Source organism: Chenopodium quinoa, unplaced genomic scaffold (assembly GCF_001683475.1).
Source record: "Chenopodium quinoa cultivar QQ74 unplaced genomic scaffold, ASM168347v1, whole genome shotgun sequence".
NCBI classification, from domain to species: Eukaryota; Viridiplantae; Streptophyta; class Magnoliopsida; order Caryophyllales; family Amaranthaceae; genus Chenopodium; species Chenopodium quinoa.
The window spans coordinates 7,052,090-7,073,541 of NW_018742390.1; positions in this window are offsets into that span (position 1 = coordinate 7,052,090).

Here is a 21,452-nt window from a genome sequence, read left to right on the forward strand (position 1 = left end):
CTTAGGGCTTAGGGGATGCCAAAAGCTAGCCTCACTCTCATATCTCTTTACCTTTCTACCACGGTCGAAGGAATGTGTCCCAGGGAAGCAGGTAATTTAATCGGAAAATTGGTCAAGGGCTTCTTCTACAAAGACGATCACGAATGGGGCTAAACTGCAACCTAATTCCTTCCCTCTCACCCGAGTCTTAATCTCAAAGAAAGGGAATTGGCCCTGATATGGCTTAAAAGACTGTTAGACATGGACTGCTAGCGGAGTGGAAAGAAGGACTTGTTACATCCTCAAAAGAGTGAAAAGTACCTCAACGAATAGAAAAAAAAGTAAAGACAAGAAGAAATCCAATCTAGCCGCAATAAACTACATGAAAGCAAGCAGAGGAAGCGGGGAAGTACTTGAGAGAATGGAGGGCAGGGACCCCTAATTGAAAGCAAGGTGCATAGCATGAATCGGGATATACTGATTAACCTACCTTTGAAGAGCTGCGAATCCTTAGATTGCTACCAACTAGACTAAAATATAGATTGAAGATAGTGCTTAACTTACATACGTTATTTCCTAAACGAAGGGTATACCAATCAACAACATGGGAGAGGTCAAAGACCAATTGACCAGTTTATCGGGATGAACCATTTGAACTAGTCAATTTCGAACGAGGAACCACCCTCGTGGGTGAGTGGCCACATGAGGGTCCAAAGAAGTATATCCTCTTTTCTAAGCTAGAAAACTAGTTCACAATAAAGCAGAGGGGTAGCTAATGGAAGCTACAAAGCAGGGGAAGGAGCTAGACCACCACTTTCTGGCCTTAAATCTCAAGTTACCTGCTCTCAAGGAATGGGACTACTGGTACCAAAACTTCACCTTGATCAGTTGAAAGTTTCACTCCCTTTGTTTCCTCTTGCAACTTCTATCCCAAGAAAATCTCTTATTCCCAGATCCTTGATTGTAAATGCCTCATCCAAATGCTTCTTCAAGAATAGTTGGAATTGGAATCCCTGCATTGTGATCTACATCTTCTTCACAGTGCAGTTGTGGCAACCTTCATTTTGAGGGTTAAAGCCTTCAACGCCTCAGTCACGCCAGTCAATTAATTCCTAGGCTCGTTGACTTCTTCTTGAGTTTCCATTATCTTTTTAGCTTTCCTCTTTTGACGAATCGGTTTATCAAAAAAGTAAGACTTGAATAAAGAGGTTATCCTTGATTAATCACCCTTCTCTCCTCGACCAAGTACCGTGGAAAGGGAAATTAGGGATATTCATTGTTAATTATTTGACTCAACTCTATTCAACATGCATAGATGGAAGAAGGTAGGAAGAATGAAGGTTGTGATGTGAAGAAATATGATGTAGAGGGAGAAATATGAAAAAGATTAGGAATAGAATGTATTCCCTACACAAATAACGAAAAAAACCGACTCATGCATGAACCTAAGACATGATCATGGTGAAATATACACAAAGTGTGTGCTAAGACTAGTGAGTTTAGGTGACATGTTAAGACTTGTGTCATGACCATGTGGTTAGACTGTGTGACTAGACTCAAGCAAATACTAAATTAAGACTTTATGTATATGCATTAAACTGGACAAGCAGTGGTATTTTAGTAATAACTTTTGATCTTTGACTCTGATTGGGATGCAACCAAAGCCAAATTAAAGATAAAACTTAGGGCTACAGATCCATAGGTTACGAATCGTAGTTCTTCTTAGAACCCTGGCTATGACCAAAACAAGTTGACACTTGTGCAGTATACAGGAATAAAAATCCGGGTTGACTAAAAGGGTTTATGACTCGATTTTATACATATTTATTATCTCAAATTAATTAATTAAGCAAAGTTCTTTAGTCATTAATTAGTTTATTTAGTCTTAACACAAGTCAAACAAACGATTAGGAAAAAAACACATAGAGTATGCACAACAAATAATGCACATTTAGTCAAGTAGGCACAACATGATGCAATGAGTTTGCAACCTAACCATGGCTCTAGTTCTCTAAAGTTCGAAATATGGGTTAGTCAAAGAGGGTCCATGGTTAATTGTCTGGATGCACCGCGCGGAAGCCTAATCGTGAAGGGTTGGCGCGAATGGATGGGACACCGCGAGTTAAGAAAAACTCGCTTCCATGGTTTGGTGAATTCAACATTCTCAGATGTACCCTATGTTACTCAGTGCGTTCAATCAGGTAGATGGAGCATGGTTTCCCAGAGGGTTATGTCCATATGTAGAACACATATGGGTTTCAAAAAATTGAGAAAAACTCAATCAGGAAGTAGGCTCGAGCAAACAGTGCTAAAACTGGTCAAAATTAAAACGCATATTTCTGGCTCGGTATTGGAAGAACTTGGCGCCAGCAAACAGAGGCCGACGCCACAATTTGGATTTAGTGCCTTACGACAGAAGCTTTCGCCTGGCGCTAAAGTCAAATAAGTGGCGCTAGACTTTGTTTCCTGACGCTAGTTCCTACATGCCTCAACAGCTTTCTGTGCTCGATAAAATTTTCCAGCTTCGCGCAGCATTATTTCTGTCCTAGTTGTGAAAGATATTTCTCAAATTTCCTACGCGTAAAAATCCTATGTTTTAACTCATTACAGATGGTCTTTCCAATGAGATCTTTTTTCATGCATATGACAATAATGTTAATCAAAATTACGCACATGAAATACTTAGAACTTTTCGAGTCTCATCCACTTTCTAAATCATTGCCGAAATAAATTTCAAGAATTAAAATAGAAATCCTCCCCAGTGGAGTCGCCAAAAACTGTAGGGAATATTTCAAGCATTACCCCTAGCTTGATCCCCAATGTGATCATACACTAAAGTATGGTGGCGTCCAAAGAAAAAGAAGATAGAGCAAAAGAGTCGCCAATAAGTTTTAGGAACTTGTAAACCATTCACGAGGTGAAGGTTACACCCCTTAACGATCCAGGAGATCGTCAACTCCAATAGGTCTGGAACCATGACAAGTAGTTAGGGATGAAGGTACAAATCCAACTTAAAAGACATTGAATCTGCCCTAATAATAGGCCTCTACTTTATTCTGATCGTATTCATGTGCGCTTTCTGACTAACATACAATCATTAGGTTTACCTCTAAACCTGTTTATCTATGTTGGTTGAATATTAATGCACAAATCAATCTATTATTGGCGATCACTTGATTTATAATCATATTAACCCTAAAAAAGATTATTAATTATCTTATTTAGCGTGATTACAAGTACAAATTCCCTTTAAACTTGCATAAAAGGTGTGATCAAGCAATAACAATAAATATCAAGCAACATAACAATAATCATAATAATAATAATCATCATAAAAATAATCATTATCATTATCATAATCATAATCATTATTATCATATTCATGTTAAAGCATAATAATAGCAAGATCCTAGGCATGATACTAACAAGATTAATAACAAACCTTAGCATGTCACTAAACATCAAAGATCAAATATACAGCCCTAACATGATACTATTAGGAAAGACAAAAAAAGGTGTAGACACCTAAAAATGTCTCCCCAAAACCAAACCCGTTGATGAACACCTTTCACCGCAATTATTGGTCGAGTTGAGTATTTAATCTTTGGAGTGCTTAAATCCATGTTCTATCCAATATATTTCATGAACCAATCCAATTTCTAGCTCATTTCCCTAAACCATAACCTATTTTCCACTTTTCATGTCCACATCGCAAAACTGAGAGAATCTGATTTTATGGCTATAAAATTTTGATCCAATTATTAATTTTTTGGATAGGCCTTTAAATAATATTTCCAACCATATATCATAACCCAATTCCGAGCTATAACGAAAAAGATATGAGCAAAACATTAAACTCGGCCCAAAACCAATACCCTTCTACTAAAACGGCCATATCTTACAATCTACAAATTATTTTGACCTGATTTTAATTGGGTTGTAAATTAGACTTGATAATCTTTCCAATGATATATTATATAATTTATTCCGAGTTACGGATCAAAAGTTATGATGATTTTAAAAAACGCGTAAAAAACTGGAGTTACCGCGCAGCAGCTAAAATGCCGCGACGCGGCATGATCTGAAGTGGCACGGGAGTAATTCCCGTGACACGGTAATTTGGAGGGGATTTTCATGTTTTTTAGTGCCCCGTGACTTGGCATAAGTACCGTGACCCGGCGCCATATGCCGTGACACGGTGGACTTTGCCGTGTCACGGCGTTTTCTGCCGTGTCACGGTGGGTTGCTGACGTGTCACGGTGCTTAAAACTTCCCCGCGTCACGGGGAACTGTGCCGCGACACTGGAATTACTGCCGTGTCACGGTAGGAATTCCCGTGTCATGGTGCCAGTGCTGTGACACGGGACAACTCCGTGTCTTTTCCGCATAATCCCTTCACGCGTTTTTACTCCCGTAGGTCAAATATTTCCCGCGTCACTCTATTTTTCCCCGCGTCACGCTAATTTCCCCCGTGAAACGGTAGTATCTATCGTGTCGCGGTAGCCTTTTTTAGGGTTTTTATCTTTTTAGGGTTCCGTGTGTTCCCCCTGCTCATTTTCCCTATAAATACCCCCTCCTTTCTGCAGTTCGGGGCACCAATAATAAATCTCTCTCACCTTACACCAAAAATCATTCTCTTCTCCCTCTTTAACCTAATTTCTAGCCTCCTTATTCTTCCATAATAATTCCCCTAAGCACTCCAAGGAGTCTATACTTAACCCGAGGTTCCGTCCTTAAACCAAGGCGTGAAAGGTACAAATAACTGAGGGTTTGGACCAAAGCAACTCTATTTTTTATTTAATTTAATTTTCATTTACTTTGTATTTTCATTGAAGTTACTAATAGTTTATTCATGATGTAGCAATTCAAAGGAACGCGCAGAATGTGAGTAATTAATTAATTTAATTACTCTTATTTTTAATATTGCTAGTATCATGATTAGGGTTGTTATTATTATTATTATTTGATTTGACTCACGTTATTATTGTTAAATTGCTTCCAATATTAATGTTTGTTCTATTATATTTATTGATCACCATATTGCATGTTTAAAGGGAATAGGTAATTGAAAATCACGCCTAATAAGATAATTTGGACAACCGGTTTAGGATCCTTTTAATCTTATTATTAATTGAAGTGATCACCAATATTTTAGAATTATGTGTGCATTAATATTCAACCAATTTAGGCTAATAATAGTTTTGAGCAAATTGAATATTTTGTTTGTATGCCATTGAGATTGCAGGAATGTTTTTCACTATAAGAATCGAGTAGAGGTCAATATGGGCGAATGTGACTCCATGACTCACTTCGTACCATCATCCCTGATCCTCCTTTCGTGGTTCCGAACCATATGGAGTTAGTAATCTCATGGATTATTAATGGGGTGTAACCTTCACGGGTCAATCGTTGTTGCCTTTGTTGTCCCTTATTCGTGGTTGCCTTTTTATGATCCGTGAACGGTTTACAAGTTCCTTAAAAACTTGTTGGTGGCTCCCTACTTTCCTTGTCCCTAATCGTATTATGTCAATTCCCAAGTGCCAAGCATATTCACACATGCTTTTTACGTAGGCGCACTTCAAACGACGCCTACAATTTGGCCACTCCACTGGGGAGGATTCTTGATTATTTATCGATTTGAGTTATCGGTATTTAATTAAGATGAGTGGATGAGACTTGAAAGATTCTTGAAAAAATATTCCTGTGATTAATTTGGCATTTTTTACATCTGCACAGATGTTTTAACGTCGCATTTAGGTCTGTCCCGTAGGAAAAATTGAATAACTTGGTTGCGCACGAAGAAAAACAGGGCACCAGTCAGATCTTCTAACTGTCGTGCCACGGCAAAATCTGTCGTGTCACGGTACAGTGCACCGTCTGACGATGCACAGTAACATGACACGGGAATTTTTGCCGTGTCACGGCAATCCTAAAATCAGTCCGGTGGCTTATTTTCTCTTCACACAGTCAACTTCCTTCGATTTTTCTGAAAAAAAGTATGTGTTCTACATGCGTCTTAGCCTCGGGGGATTTAAGCTCTATCGACCCAAAAACGCTCATGGCAATAAGGGTTCATCCGATTTATTAAATCCACCCAAACCATGGAGTCGAGTTCGATTTCATCACGAACTCGCGGAGCCGCCCGTTGGCATACACCCTCAAGGGAGGCTGCCTTGCTAACGCGTTCAAACTCTTAACCATGGTACCCTTTTGACACCCAAAGCTTGACCAATAGTTGAACATAGATCTTGACTCTAGGTTGCGAACTTCTTTTACATCATCGTGCCTAAATGCTATGTGGTTATTTGGTGCTAACCTTCACGTGTTTACTCTTTTGTTTAACCCATGACCGAGGGTTTTTATTCTCACATAGTAATTAGTACGGACATAAAATCGTTTAAAATCTGGAAAAATCACAAAGATGACCTGAAACTGTGCACCGTGTCACGGCATGTTCTGTCGCGCCACGGTGAACAGTGTCGTGACACGGGGCTTTCTACCGTCTGACGGTAGACTGCACCGTGTCACGACAGTCTGCACCGTGACACGGTGCCCAGGTAAAGTGTCCTGTCAGTCTTTTTTTGATTCTTGTGCGTCCGTATGTGGATGATGTGTCCGGTTTGGTGTCATGTCTAGCTGTACGTTCAAAACACGCATCCATAACCTCACCTAATCACTCACATATCGTGTTCACACACTTTTTTCTTTAGTCGTGCACTACTTTTTGACCGTATTTTAGGGTAGTCTTGTTTTTTGTGTCGTTTTTTTTTTCGGAGTAAGTCAGATGGTATCCTTCCTTAAAAAATAAACAAGTAGAATTTCAAAATTATAGATTTTTTTTTTAAAAAAAAAAGAAAAAAAAAAATTCCCCGTGCCACGTCAGCATCCACCGTGGCACGGTGGAGTTTCCCGTGGCGCGGTAAACAGTCCCGTGCCATGGCACAGTCCACCGTGGCGCGGTGGACCTGCAACAAAAAAAAAACCACCGCGTCACGGCAGCTCATCACGTGACACGGTACAGTCTTTCGTGTCACGGTGCCCTTGAAATAAGTCCAGTCAGCTTTTTTTAAATCGTCCGTGTTAATTTGGTCCTCGCGTCAGTCATTTTGGTTATTGTTAACATGTCTAACCATACGATCATATCACGAGTCTTATAACATCCCTTAGTCACTCACGAGTCAAGTATAGTCCACACACTTTCTTTATGTTCCGGCTCGAGTCGTGCACCAGGTCGTTTATGATCGTATATTAGGTTCATGCACCCTTTTTTTCGTCATAATAAAAAATGAGTGGAGTTTTCTCACCTGTTTTCAAATGTCTATTTTTTTTCCTTCCTTTCCTTTCTTGAGCAATGAGTCAAACAATAAGTGAATTATTTTATTCCACAGTACTTGGTCAAGGAACAGAGATAGATTAATACGGTTCGAGTCATTACCGCAACAATCTCTCAGATCTAATAGGCGTTCAAAGAAAACTTTGCCATCTCCATTACTCATCACCTTACAATGGCCACTAAAGAAGATATTGAGAACATCAACAAATCCATCGAGGCACTGTCTTCCATGATGCAAACCCTTACCACTAGGGTCACTACCATGGAACAAAACAAGGTCACTGTTTCCACCCTTGACAAACTGAAGAAACAAATGAGTAAGATTTCTGAGGATTTCACTTATGTGGAACGGCCTCCCACTCCTTTGGATGTGAAGGACAGACTCCCTGAAAAGTTATCCACTGCTGATATTCCAAAGTTCAACCCACATTTCATTTGAAGGTGTTCTCTGCAACCATGGCTCTTAAGGGATTGGACGTAACACTCTTCCCTACGGTGTTCCCTCTCTCCTTAGAACATGCTTGCCAAACAATGGTTTTATTCCATAGATGCCAAGCATACTGCGACTTGGCAAGACGTTACCGACAGTTTCATGAATCGTTAAAAGTGTAACATTCAAACCAAAACTTCTAAACGTGAACTCTCCATTCTCAAATAGAAAGAGAATGAAGGCTTCACCGCTTACCTGAACAAGTGGAGGGAAACAACTTCACTCTTGGTAGATCCTCCCAAAGAAAGAGAGATGGTTCGCCTCTTTATTCAAAATCTGACTCATAAATATAGGGAACATCTCAAATTTCTTCCACTAAACACTTTCGAAGCTGTATACGACATCGGCATCAATATTGAGGATGAGCTAATAAAGACTGCTGGTAGTAACAATAATAACACTTGGAAAAACAAGAAGAATGACCATCCTTCTTCTTCGTCTTCTAAGCACGAAAATAATACCAACAATATAAGCCGAGTTGATATCAATGAAGTGTTAGCTCTTGATGCTCCATTGCCCAAGAAGAAAAGAACTTACACTCATTTAGGAATGACGTATGATGCGGCCTTTGATCGCCTTTACGGTCAAGGATTGATCACGCCTATTGGACCATTTCCAGAGCCAAAACCTGAAGAAAGGAGCGCCAAATAGAATCCCAATGCCTATTGCAAGTACCATCAAGGAAGGGGCCACATTACAGAGCAATGTTGGAATTTGAAGGACGTCATTCAAGACTTGATGGATGCAAACAAACTTCCTGTCCCTCCAGGCGGCAAGAAGTAATGAATACAAGGCACGCAGATCCTTCGTGCAAGATTTCATGATTTCTTTCTTTATCATTCCCCCATTCATGTCTAGCATAGGTTTTCCACTTTGAATTTTTCTTATATGTTTCATGTGTTTCGTTCACCTTTTCCATTAATAAAATGAACAATTTTCCTTTACGTCTCGATCATAGAATTTTTCATTCATTCATTCATTCTCAAAAAAAAAAAAAAAAAAAAAAATCAATTACCGAACTAAACCCAAGGTACACCAATGACTTGAGGCACCTTTGCAACCATGTCATTCCTTGTTAACCGTTCAATCACATTCCATTTCTTCATCAACCATTTTAAGCCTCGTCTAACGTTTGGCCTTCATTTCTTCAACCCACATTCACTTAACCCTGGGATTGGAAGATGTGTAATTGTATAACATTCAAAAATCATGTAAAAAAAAAGAGAAAGCAGCAAAGTAACAATAAAACAATGTCTAAAGGCAAGTGTTCCAATGTCTGTGATATGAACACGTCTCAAATGGCGTCTCTCATCGAGTGCTTGGTACCGTGCCTGAGAAACATGAATGCTAAGTGAGTGATGGACCGCATGATCTGAGATTGTCTACATTGATTCAAAAAAAAAAAAGAAAAAGAAATTCAAAATAAAAAAAATAAGAAAAAAAGTTGAAAATAAACTTGCAAAATTCAAAATTTTTAAATTCAAAATTACACATCTTGGGGATTCTCTCGGGTCTTGAGCCTTTTATCCCTTTCTTCCTTAAACCATCAACTTAACCACATTACAACCCTTGAAAGACCTCTTTGAGGTGTACATACACTTGTGCAAAGTTCGGTTAGAGCTACGTTGGGCCTGATTCCTAACGGATACGTAGGCAACCTAACATTGAGGTGCGGCCACATTCACATTCATATCTATACATGATCGAGTCAAAGAATATCCAATACTTATCCCTACCCATTTAGAGCTAGACTTGGGGGCTTGAACCCAAATCACATTAGCTTACCCAGCCTGAAGAGTCATCATCTTTAACTCTTCTCACATCTCTTTCCATCGCCATAACCCTTGCAGCCAGCCTTAGTATCACATTCACACACTTCACTCACACATCCATATCCATATCAATCATCCTTCCCTTTAAGATCCCTTTATCATGAAATCTTGTTTCAACACTGTGCATGTTTCATCATATTTAAAGAAACATTGTATACTTGCTTAGCTTCCTGACCTGAGCAATGTTCATTGTTTCGCATAATGTGCTAAGAAACATTTATATATCAATGATTTTTAATCATACAAAGCATATCGTGCTTAGCTCCTTGACCTAAGCAACGTTCATTATGCAACAATCACTATACGTGCTTAGCTTCCAGACCTAAGTGACGTTCAAAATCGCTTCTTTACACCATATATGATGCTTAGCTCCATGTCTTAAGTTCATTCATCTATCGTGTCACATGATGTAATTGTCCTTAGCCTCCTGGCCTAAGAGCTTGCATCATGCATACATTATTTTCATGACAAGCAATTCAATCCATACGATTCATTTCGTCTTGCTCAAGTAGGAAGTTCAAAACTTCTTTCCTTTTTCATTATTTTATTTTGGGGAAGTTCAAAAACTTTTTCCAAGTTTTCATCGAAGGAAGTTCGAAAATAAAAGTTCAGTTTTCACATCTTTCTTTTTCGGGAGAAAGTCGGTACCCTCCACTCATGACAAAAATTAACGGAAATTTTTTGCTTTTGCATCTTCGTTTGCTTGTGTTTGCACACACACATATACACACACACTCACTCACAAGTCATACACATGTCATGTCAAGTCAAACTTGGTCAAGTCTTTTGCTTTTGCATTTTTAATTGCTTATGTCAGTACACACACTCACTCAAGACACACACAATCACAAGTCATACACATGTCATGTCAAGTCAAACTTGGTCAAGTCAGTTGGTCAAGTCAATCATAGTCTATACGAGTCCCCTGGAAAATTTTATTTTGCAAGTCTTATCTACAGCCCACGTCCGGGGACAAGCGGACCATTTACAACCCACGTTCGGGGACAAGCGAACCAACTACAGCCCACGTCCGGGGACAAGCGGACCATCTACAGCCCACGTCCGGGGACAAGCGGACCACCATCATTTCATGACGCAACGTTCTTGATACACAGAGACTTGCAATCTCATCATCTTTCGACTTTCCTCAAGCATGGAAAGTATTATCCGGTGGATTTTTCTTCAAGTATAGAAAACCGCCAAATCGGCTTTTCTCAAGCATGGAAGGCATTATCGGTGGAAATCTTCAAGCATATAATGACACCATATTCATCAGTCGGCTTTCCTCGGGCTTGGAAAGCGTTATCGGTGGATTTTTCTTCAAGTATAGAAAACCGCCAAGTCGGCTTTCCTCAAGCTTGGAAAGCGTTATCAGTGGATTTTTATTCAAGTATAGAAAACCTCCAAGTCGGCTGTCCTCAAGCATGGAAAGCGTCATCGGTGGATTTCTTCAAGCATAGAATGACACCAAATTCATACGTCGACTTTCCTGAAGCATGGAAAGTATTATCCGGTAGGTTTCTTCAGGCTTAAAAAACTACCAAACTCCTCAGTCGGCTTTCCTCAGGCATGGAAAGCGTTTCAATAGACGTCATCCGGTGGATTCCTTCAAGCGTAGGAAGCTACCAAGCTCATTTTCCACCAATACACTGGTGTTAGATAAGCATTCTATCCCTTTACTCTTTTATCTGTAGAACTAACACTTTTCTGCAGGTATCGGCGTATACGGAATGATTTAGGATCGCAGAACATCTTTAATCATTCTCCATCCCTATCGGCTACTTTGACTATCGTTTTCGAAACTGACGTTTCTACAAACTCAGTCAAAGTGGGGGCTTCTGTAGACACCTAAAAATGTCTCCCCAAAACCAAACCCGTTGATGAACACCTTTCACCGCCATTATTGGTCTAGTTGAGTATTTAATCTTTGGAGTACTTAAATCCATGTTCTATCCAATATATTTCATGAACCAATCCAATTTCTAGCTCATTTCCCTAAACCATAACCTATTTTCCACTTTTCGTGTCCACATCGCAAAACTGAGAGAAACTGATTTTATGGATATAAATATGATCCAATTATTAGTTTTTTGGATAGGCCTTTAAATAAGCTTTCCAACCATATATCATAAGCCCAATTCCGAAATATAACGAAAAAGATATGAGCAAAACATTAAACTCGGCCCAAAATCAACACCCTTCTACTAAAACGTCCATATCTTAAAATCTACAAATTATTTTGACCTGATTCTAATTGGGTTGGAAAGAAGACTTGATAAGCTTTCCAATAATATATTATATGCTTTATTTCGAGTTATGGATCAAAAGTTATGATGATTTTAAAAAAACACGTAAAAAACTGGAATTACCGCGCAGCAGCTAAAATGCCGTGACTTGGAATAAGTACCGTGACCCGGCGCCATATGCCGTGACACGGTGGACTTTGCCGCGTCACGACGTTTTCTGCCATGTCACGGTGGGTTGCTGACGTGTCACGGTGCTTAAAACTTCCCTGCGTCATGGGGAACTGTGCCGCGACACGGGAATTACTGCCGTGTCACGGTAGGAATTCTCGTGTCACGGTGCCAGTGCTGTGACACGGGACAACTCTGTGCCTTTTCCGCGTAATACCTTCACGCGTTTTTACTCCCGTAGGTCAAATATTTCCCGCGTTACTCTATTTTTTCTCACGTCACGCTAATTTCCCCCGTGACACGGTAGAATCTGCCGTGTCGCGGTAGAATCTACCGTGTCGTGGTAGCCTTTTTTAGGGTTTTTAACCTTTTAGGGTTCCGTGTGTTCCCTCTGCTCATTTTCCCTATAAATACCCCCCTCCTTTCTGCAGTTTGGGGCACCAATAATCATTCTCTCTCACCTTACACCAAAAATCATTCTCTTCTCCCTCTTTAACCTAATTTATAACCTCCTTATTCTTCCATAATAATTCCCCTAAGCACTCCAAGGAGTCTGTTCTTAACCCGAGGTTCCGTCCTTAAACCAAGGCGTGAAAGGTACAAATAACTGAGGGTTTGGACCAAATCAACTCTACTTTTTATTTAATTTAATTTTCATTTACTTTGTATTTTCATTGAAGTTACTAACAGTTTATTCATGATGTAGCAATTCAAAGGAACGCGCAGAATGTGAATAATTAATTAATTTAATTACTCTTATTTTTAATATTGCTAGTATCATGATTAGGGTTATTATTATTATTATTTGATTTGACTCACGTTATTATTGTTAAATTGCTTCCAATATTAATGTTTGTTCTATTATATTTATTGATCACCATATTGCATGTTTAAAGGGAATATGTAATTGAAAATCACGCCTAACAAGATAATTTGGACAACCGGTTTAGGATCCTTTTAATCTTATTATTAATTGAAGTGATCACCAATATTTTAGAATTATGTGTGCATTAATATTCAACCAATTTAGGCTAATAATAGTTTTGAGCAAATTGAATATTTTGTTTGTATGCCATTGAGATTGCAGGAATGTTTTTCACTATAAGCATCGAGTAGAGGCCAATACGGGCAAATGTGACTCCATGACTCACTTCGTACCATCATCCCTGATCCTCCTTTCGTGGTTCCGAACCATATGGAGTTAGTAATATCATGGATTATGAATGGGGTGTAACCTTCACCGGTCAATCGTTGTTGCCTTTGTTGTCCCTTATTCGTGGTTGCCTTTTTATGATCCGTGAACGGTTTACAAGTTCCTTAAAAACTTGTTGGCGGCTCCCTACTTTCCTTGTCCGTAATCGTATTATGTCAATTCCCACTTCCTATGAGTGCCAAGCATATTCACACATGCTTTTTACGTAGGCGCACTTCAAACGACGCCTACAAAAGGCATAATAGAAATCATAATTTACATTATATTCTTTACCCTAAACATGATACTAGGAACTTATTGTTGTCACCCTAAACATCATATTAATAAAAGCATCCTAACATGATACTAGGAATCAAAATAGGAACCGAAACATGATTTCTATATCATAATATCAATAAAATAATTAAAGCACTTACTTGGATGCCTCGTATCTCTTTCTAATAACAAAAAACACACGTTAGTAACTTCAAGGAAAATAATAAAAAACAGTTAAATTAAATAATTGAAAGAGAGATTTGGGACCAAACCCTCAGAAATATCAAACCTTTCACATCTAGGGTGAAGGCAACTTCGAACTTGGCTAGGTGTGTCTAGTGCTAATGTATGAGGAATTGTGTTTATAAAAGGGTTGGTTTAGAAGAGGGAGAGAATCAAGAAATTATTGATGAGAGTTGATCATTTAAAAAGGGGAGATATGACCTCTATTTGTAGAGAAAAAAGAGGGTCTAAGAATAAAGAAAAGAATCCGAATTCGAATTGAAATAGAATTCGATGGACAGCAGTTTTTTCAGATTTTGTTTTTATCATATCTTTTGATCCAGAAATCCAAATAAGTCATATAATAAGTCATTGGAAAGATCTTGAAGTCTAATTTCCGACCCCATTAAAATCAGATTAAAATCTTTTGTAGATAAAAAGATATGGCCTAAATAGTAGGACGGTGTCAGTTTTAGATAGAGTTTTGTATCTCATTCATATCTTTTTCGTTATAGCTCGGAATTAATATTATAATATATCATTGGAAAGATGATTTCATGATATATCCAACCATATAAAATTTGTATAAATATAATGAGGCAAAAAAATAATATTTGACTGTCTTTGAACATCTTTAAATTCGAATAGAATTAAGATTTTAAAAAAAAAAGTTTTTATTAACTCAAATTCTTTAATCTTATCTTTTCAAAAAGGATAATTAAGATCTTTTAGAAACTTATAGAAGCTTATAATTAATCTTAATTAGTTTAAGAATATGATTAGACCTTTGGATCCTCCACATGATCATTGGGTCGTAAGTAAGATCCGATTTTGACCCAGTTTAGTATTTTGGCCATAACTTCCTCATTATTCATTGGAATTGGGCTTATAATATATTGTTGGAAAGATCTTTTCAAGCCCCATCCAACTAAACCATTATTAGACCCATATCATGGACCAAACTAAATTTTAGTGCACGTTTTTCAAAAATAGGGTAAGAAAAGAAATATTTTCAAAAACAAAAAGAAGAGATATTTTAATAAAAACATCCTCATCACTAGACTTTTCACACTTTCGCTTTATCTGATAATCAAATGACGTAAAAGGTATTCATCACTAGGTTTGGTTTTCGGGAGACACAAATGGGTGTCTACAACTATTAAGGGCTTCATATGACTATACATGCTTCTCCACTCAAAATAACAATAAATGATCAATCACTCTTAGAAATAAACCATGATAATGATGAAGAGGACATGTGGGGATTTGCTGTGGAGCCAATCTTCACAATCGAAATGGAAGAAGACTTGGAAGAATCATTAAAGCTTGATCCATATTCCACTCGGATAGTAAACAACATTTTGCTCAAGAGTAGTTACTTTCCTGGGATGCCTTTGGGAATAGAAATGAAGAAATCTCTCTTACTTCCTATCCCAAAGAAAAGATTCTCCTTTGGATTGGGATATAATCCAACCAAAGAAGAATTGGAGTCTCACGATGCCAAAAAAAACTTGTAGAGACAATAATAAGAAAGGGATAATCACTTTACTCCCATCCTATCAACAAATACTTAATGGACAATTCATTAGGGAGGGAGAAGATTACCCATGCTACGACTTTCAGAACCCTTAGTTTTGGATGGAATCAAGAAGCCTGGATTTGAGATATGTCATGATTGCTACTTCTTGGATGACGATCTTATCGTTAAATCAAAACACCCAACTCTAGGGTGCTATGATGGGCAAGCATTTAACTTGCTATTTGGACTAGAGCAAAATCATGTCGCAACAATGACCAATCAAAACGCCATTCAAGATAAAGCCTTTAACCCAACCTCGTTGATCACCCTTTCAAACGAAACTTTTGAGCATGGATGGAGGAAATATTTCAAATGGATCAATCACAAAGGCGAAGGGAAGATGTTTGAAGAATCGGACGATGAATCTATTGTAGACTCTAGGGAAGCTGAAAATCTAGGCCTTGTGGCCATTACTGAGGCTTTATTTTCTAGTGTTAAGGACGAAGATCCCAAAACAGATTCTTCTCTTGATGTACTCTATTTTGATTTTAATAATATGAGCTCTATTTTCGAGTATATGCCTTCTCTTGAATCTTTCGAATGCTCTAACAATCAATCTAATGAAGATGATAACATTAATAAATTGGTTGAATTAATGAATGAATGAGAACAAAAGAACAATATTGTTGAAGAAACTAAAATAGTTAATATAGGAACTAATGAAAATAAGAAAGAAGTCAAAATTGGCTTAACTCTAAATCCGGAAGAGCAATTGACCCTCATATCGACGCTCAAAGAATTCGAAGACGTGTTCGCTTGGTCATACAAGGACATGCCTGGAATAGATAGGGAAATCGCGGAACATACCATTCCCTTGAACCCTACTTCTAAACCAGTAAAACAAAAAACTTCGACGAATGAAACCTGATGTCGCATTAAAAATAAAGGAAGAAGTACAAAAACAGTTGGACGCCGGTTTTATTCGCGTATGTAATTACTCAGAATGGGTAGCGAACATCGTTCCAGTCCCTAAAAAGGATGGACGAGTTCATATGTGTGTCAACTTTAGGGATCTTAATAAAGCTAGCCCTAAAGACGATTTTCCTCTACCACATATTGATATATTGGTAGATAACACGGCTGAACGTGCGATGTTATTCTTTATGGATGGATACGCAGGTTACAACCAAATTTTAATGGCAAAAGAAGATGAAGAAGATATTCTTTATTACCCCTTGGGATACGTATTGCTACACAGTTATGCCATTTGGTTTAAAAAATGCAGGAGCTACGACCAAAGAACAGCTACAACTCTCTTGCATGATATGATACATAAAGATATAGAAGGGTATGTGGATGATATGATAGTGAAGTCCAAAGATAGAATGGGATATATAAAAGCTTTACGCAAATTTTTCACTCGCATAAAAGAATATAAAATGCGACTGAATCCATAAAAATGCGCCTTCGGAGTCACTTCAGGTAAGTTACTCAGATATGTAATAACCACACGTGTCATTGAGATCGATCCCTCTAAAATAAAGGCAATTATTGACATGCCTCCCCCTCAAACAGAAAAAGAAATTAGGGGATTCCTTGACAAGTTACAATACATTAGTCGATTTATCAACAAATTGACTATGACTTGTGAGCTAGTATTTAAAAAATTGAAAAAAGAGGAGCAACATGAATGGGACGATCAATGTCAAAAGGCCTTTGAGAAAATCAAAGATTATCTCAAAAGTCCACCAATTTTAGCACCACCAGTACCTAAACTACCTCTTAGGCTATACATTATAGATACAGACACAGCCACAGGCGCCATGTTAGCATAAGAGGTAGAAAAAGTCGAACGTGCAATATATTATAGAAGCAAAAAATTCATCCAATACGAAACAAAATATAGCACTTTGGAAAAAATAAGCCTAGCATTAGTGTTGGCAACCAAAATGTTACGACATTATATGTTACCGCACACTACTCATGTGATTTCTCAACAAAATCCGATAAAATATTTGTTTGAACAAATACAAGGAACGATATCTAAGTTGTTGGTAATGTTGGTTTGTGTTAAAATATATTCGTGAAAAATCAATGAAAGGAAAAGTAATTTCCGACTTCCTGGCACAACATCCAATTCAAACAAGTCATGCAGAAACTACTCATCTTCCGGATGAAGAGATTCTCATGACACAAGATGACAAATGGGTAATGTACTTCGACGGTGCGTCCAATAAAAAAGGATGTGGCGTACGAGTGTTACTCATAAGACCAGAGGGAGCACATAATCCAATCTCTGTTAAATTAAACTTTGAGGTTACTAATAATGCCACAAAATGTGAAGCGTGCATTATTGGATTAGAAGCAGCAACAAGCATAGGTGTGAAAAAATTAGAGGTATATGGAGACTCCAGTTTGATTATAAATCATATATTAAAAAAATGGAAAATAAAGAACTTCACAATGATATTATACCAAGAACACCTAGAGAAACTCATCGAGCATTTTGAACATATTGATTTTAAATATCTCCCAAGGGATGACAATCAAATTTCCAATGCGCTAGCAAAATTAGCCTCAATGATCAACATTCCAGATCACTTAAATATGATGCCATTATGTGTTGATAGAAGAGAAGAACTAGCGTATTGTAACGCAATAGAGGAAATAAATGACATTGAAGGAGACAATCCTTGGTATGATCATATCCTCCAATATATTACTCATGGCACATATCCCGAAAATACTTCATCGAAAGACCAACGAGCCTTACGAACACTTGCGGCCAAATATGGTCTAATAAATGGTCAATTATGCAAAAAAAGACCTAATGGTCAAATCTTACTAAGTATAGGCCAACCAGAAGCCACACACCTTATGGAAAATACTCACAAAGGTGTTTGTGAACCTCACATGAATGGTAAAATGCTTTCAAAAATAATTTCACGGCAAGGGTACTATTGGTCCACTATAGAACATGATTGCATACAATATGTTAAAAAATGTCCATAGTGCCAAATGTTCACTAATTTACAACACCTTCCACCATCCGAACTATACAATCTCACTTCCCCTTGGCCTTTTTCGACTTGGGGAATTGACATAATTGGAAAAGTCTCTCCAACAGGATCAGGAGGGCAAGAGTACGTATTAGTTTGCCATTGATTACTTTACTAAGTGGATTGAGGCTACTTCTTACGTGAATATCACTTCTAAACATGCCGTAAAGTTTCTCGAACGAAACATATTTTGTAGATATGGAGTTCCACATGAACTATTTAGTGATCAGGGATCTCAATTCAAAGCTGAAGTCGAGACCCTCTTAACTCGTTATAAAGTAAAACATCATCACTCATCCCCATACAGACCTCAAATGAATGGAGCTGTAGAATCGTCAAATAAAAATATAACAGTCATCATTAAGAAAATGGTAGAAAATTACAAAGATTGGCCGAATAAACTACACTTTGCATTATGGGGTTATAAAACGTCTATACGAACATCAATAGGGGTAACTCCATACTCCTTAGTTTTCGAAATGGACGCAGTTCAACCAGCCGAACTGGAAATACCATCCCTACGTATCGTACTCAAAAGTAAGCTACCGGAAGCTGAATGGGTAAGAGCGAGGTATGAAGAGCTTTAATTCCTCGATGAGCGACGATTAATAGCTTTGAATCATGTAAAACTCTACCAAAGGCGCATTGCGCGTCATTTTAATAAAAGGATAAAGCCTAGAAATATAAAAGAAGGTGACTTTGTAATAAAGGAGGTTAAGGGTCCACCAACCGATCCAAAAGGGAAATTCAAACCTAATTGGATAGGTCCCTACCGTGTAATTGAAATCTTATCAGGAGGAGCTATAAGACTAATGGATATTGGAGGAGATGTGTAGACACCTAAAAATGTCTCCCCAAAACCAAACCCGATGATGAACAACCTTTCACCGCCACTATTGGTCGGGTTCAGTATTTAATCCCGAGAGTGCTTAAAAAATCGTATTTGATTAAATTCATATTTTTGAACAGTCCATGGATTAGTCTTGATGTTCGGTAAAAGCATAGTTTTAATTTTAGCCCAACCTTTTTTATTGTTTTATTATTTATTTTTGGCCCAAACCTTTTATTTATTTTTATTTAATTATTTTCTTATTTTAGCCCAAATAATAATAAGTCAGAAAAGGCCCGAAATTATTAATCGACATTTAAAATGCCGAATGAAATTAGGGTTCAAAATGTATTTAGATGGAAAAGTGGGCTGGAAATTCCCGCGCCACGGCAGGTACCCACCGTGTCACGGGAATCAGTCCCGTCAGACGGGACTGATTCCCGTGACACGGGAAATCTGCCGTGACACCGGAAATTCCGTGTCTTTTCCTCGTAAACCCTTTACGTGTTTTCTTCCCCGTTTTCTGAAAATTTCCCGCATCACACCAAAAATGTACTGTGTCACGGGAATGTTTCCCGTCTGACGGTGGGATTTCCCGTGTCACGGTATAGTTTTCCGTGTTGCGGGATACTTTTTTAGGGTTTTTATCATTTTAGGGTTCCGTGTGCTCCTTCAGCACATTTTCTCTATAAATACCCCCTCATTTCTGATGTACGGGGCGACAATTAATTCTCTAGTTTTATTTTTCTCTCTTCTATGCTTTAGCCTAAACACTAGCCTACCCTTCTCATTTCAAAATTCCTTCTTCAAGTGCTCAAAGGAGTCCATACTTTACTCGTGGTTCCATCCTTAAGCCAAGGTGTGGAAGGTAGAACTGTTTGAGGGTTTGGCCCCAAATTAACTCTACTTTGTTTAATTTAATTTAATTTTTATTTTATTATTATTTCCTTGAAGTTACTAACTCGTTTATTATTTTGTAGTTGCAAACAAACAGAATCAAAGTAAGAATTATTTTCCTTTTATTTCTATTATTTTTCTAACGATTTTTATATTGTTGGAATTATTGTTAAATTGCTTCCAATATTAATGTTTATTCTATTATTATTTTTATGATCACCATTTTGCATGTTAAGGGGAATATGTAATTGAAAATCACGCCTAATAAGATAATTTGGACAACCGGTTTAGGTTCCTTTTAAATCTTGTTAATTAATTCAAGTGATCACAAATATTTTAGAATTATATGTTGCATTAATATTCAACCAATTTAGCTTAATAATGGATTGGAGCAAATTGAACCTTTGAGATCGCAGGAATCATTTTTCACTATAAGAATCGAGTAGAGGCCAATATGGGCGAATGTGACTCCATGACTCACTTCGTACCATCATCCCCGATCCTCCTTTTGTGGTTCCGAACCATATGGAGTTAGTAATCTCATGGATTATGAATGGGTGTAACCTTCACGGGTCAATCGTTGTTTCCTTCGTTGTCCCTTTATTCGTGGTTGCCTTTTATGATCCGTGAACGGTTTACAAGTTCCTTAAAAACTTGTTGGCGGCTCCCTACTTTATTTGCCCCTAATTGTATTATGTCAATTCCCACTTCCTATGAGTGCCAAGAATATTCACCACATGCTTTTAACGTAGGCGCACTTCGAGCGACGCCTACAATTTGGCGACTCCACTGGGGAGAATTCTTGATTATTTATCGATTTGAGTGATCGGTATTTAATTAAGATGAGTGGATGAGACTTGAAAGATTCTTGAAAAAATATTCTAGTGATTAATTTGACATTTTTGCATCTGCATAGACATTTTAACGTCGCATTTAGGTCTGTCCCGTAGGAAAAATTGGATAAACTTGGTTGCGCACTAAGGAAAACAGGGCACCAGTCAGATCTTCTGACTGCCGTGCCACGGAAAAGTCTTCCGTGACGGTGCAGTGCACCGTCTGACGGTGCACAGTACCGTGGCACGAAAATTTCTTCCGTGTCACGGCAGTCCTAAAATCAGTCCGGTGGCTTATTTTCTCTTCGCACATTCAACTTCCTTCGATTTTTCTGAAAAAACGTATGTGTTCTACATGCGTCTTAGCCCCGGGGAATTTAAGCTCTATCGACCCAAAAACGCTCATGGCAATAAGGGTTCATCCGAGTTATTAAATTCACCCAAACCATGGAGTCGAGTTCGATTTACTATGTCCGAGTTATTAAAAAAAACATAGTAGTGATTACACTTTATTCAAAAACTATTGGTAAATTGTGTAACAATCTAATGTTTTACTATGTCCTCGATTGTTACATAT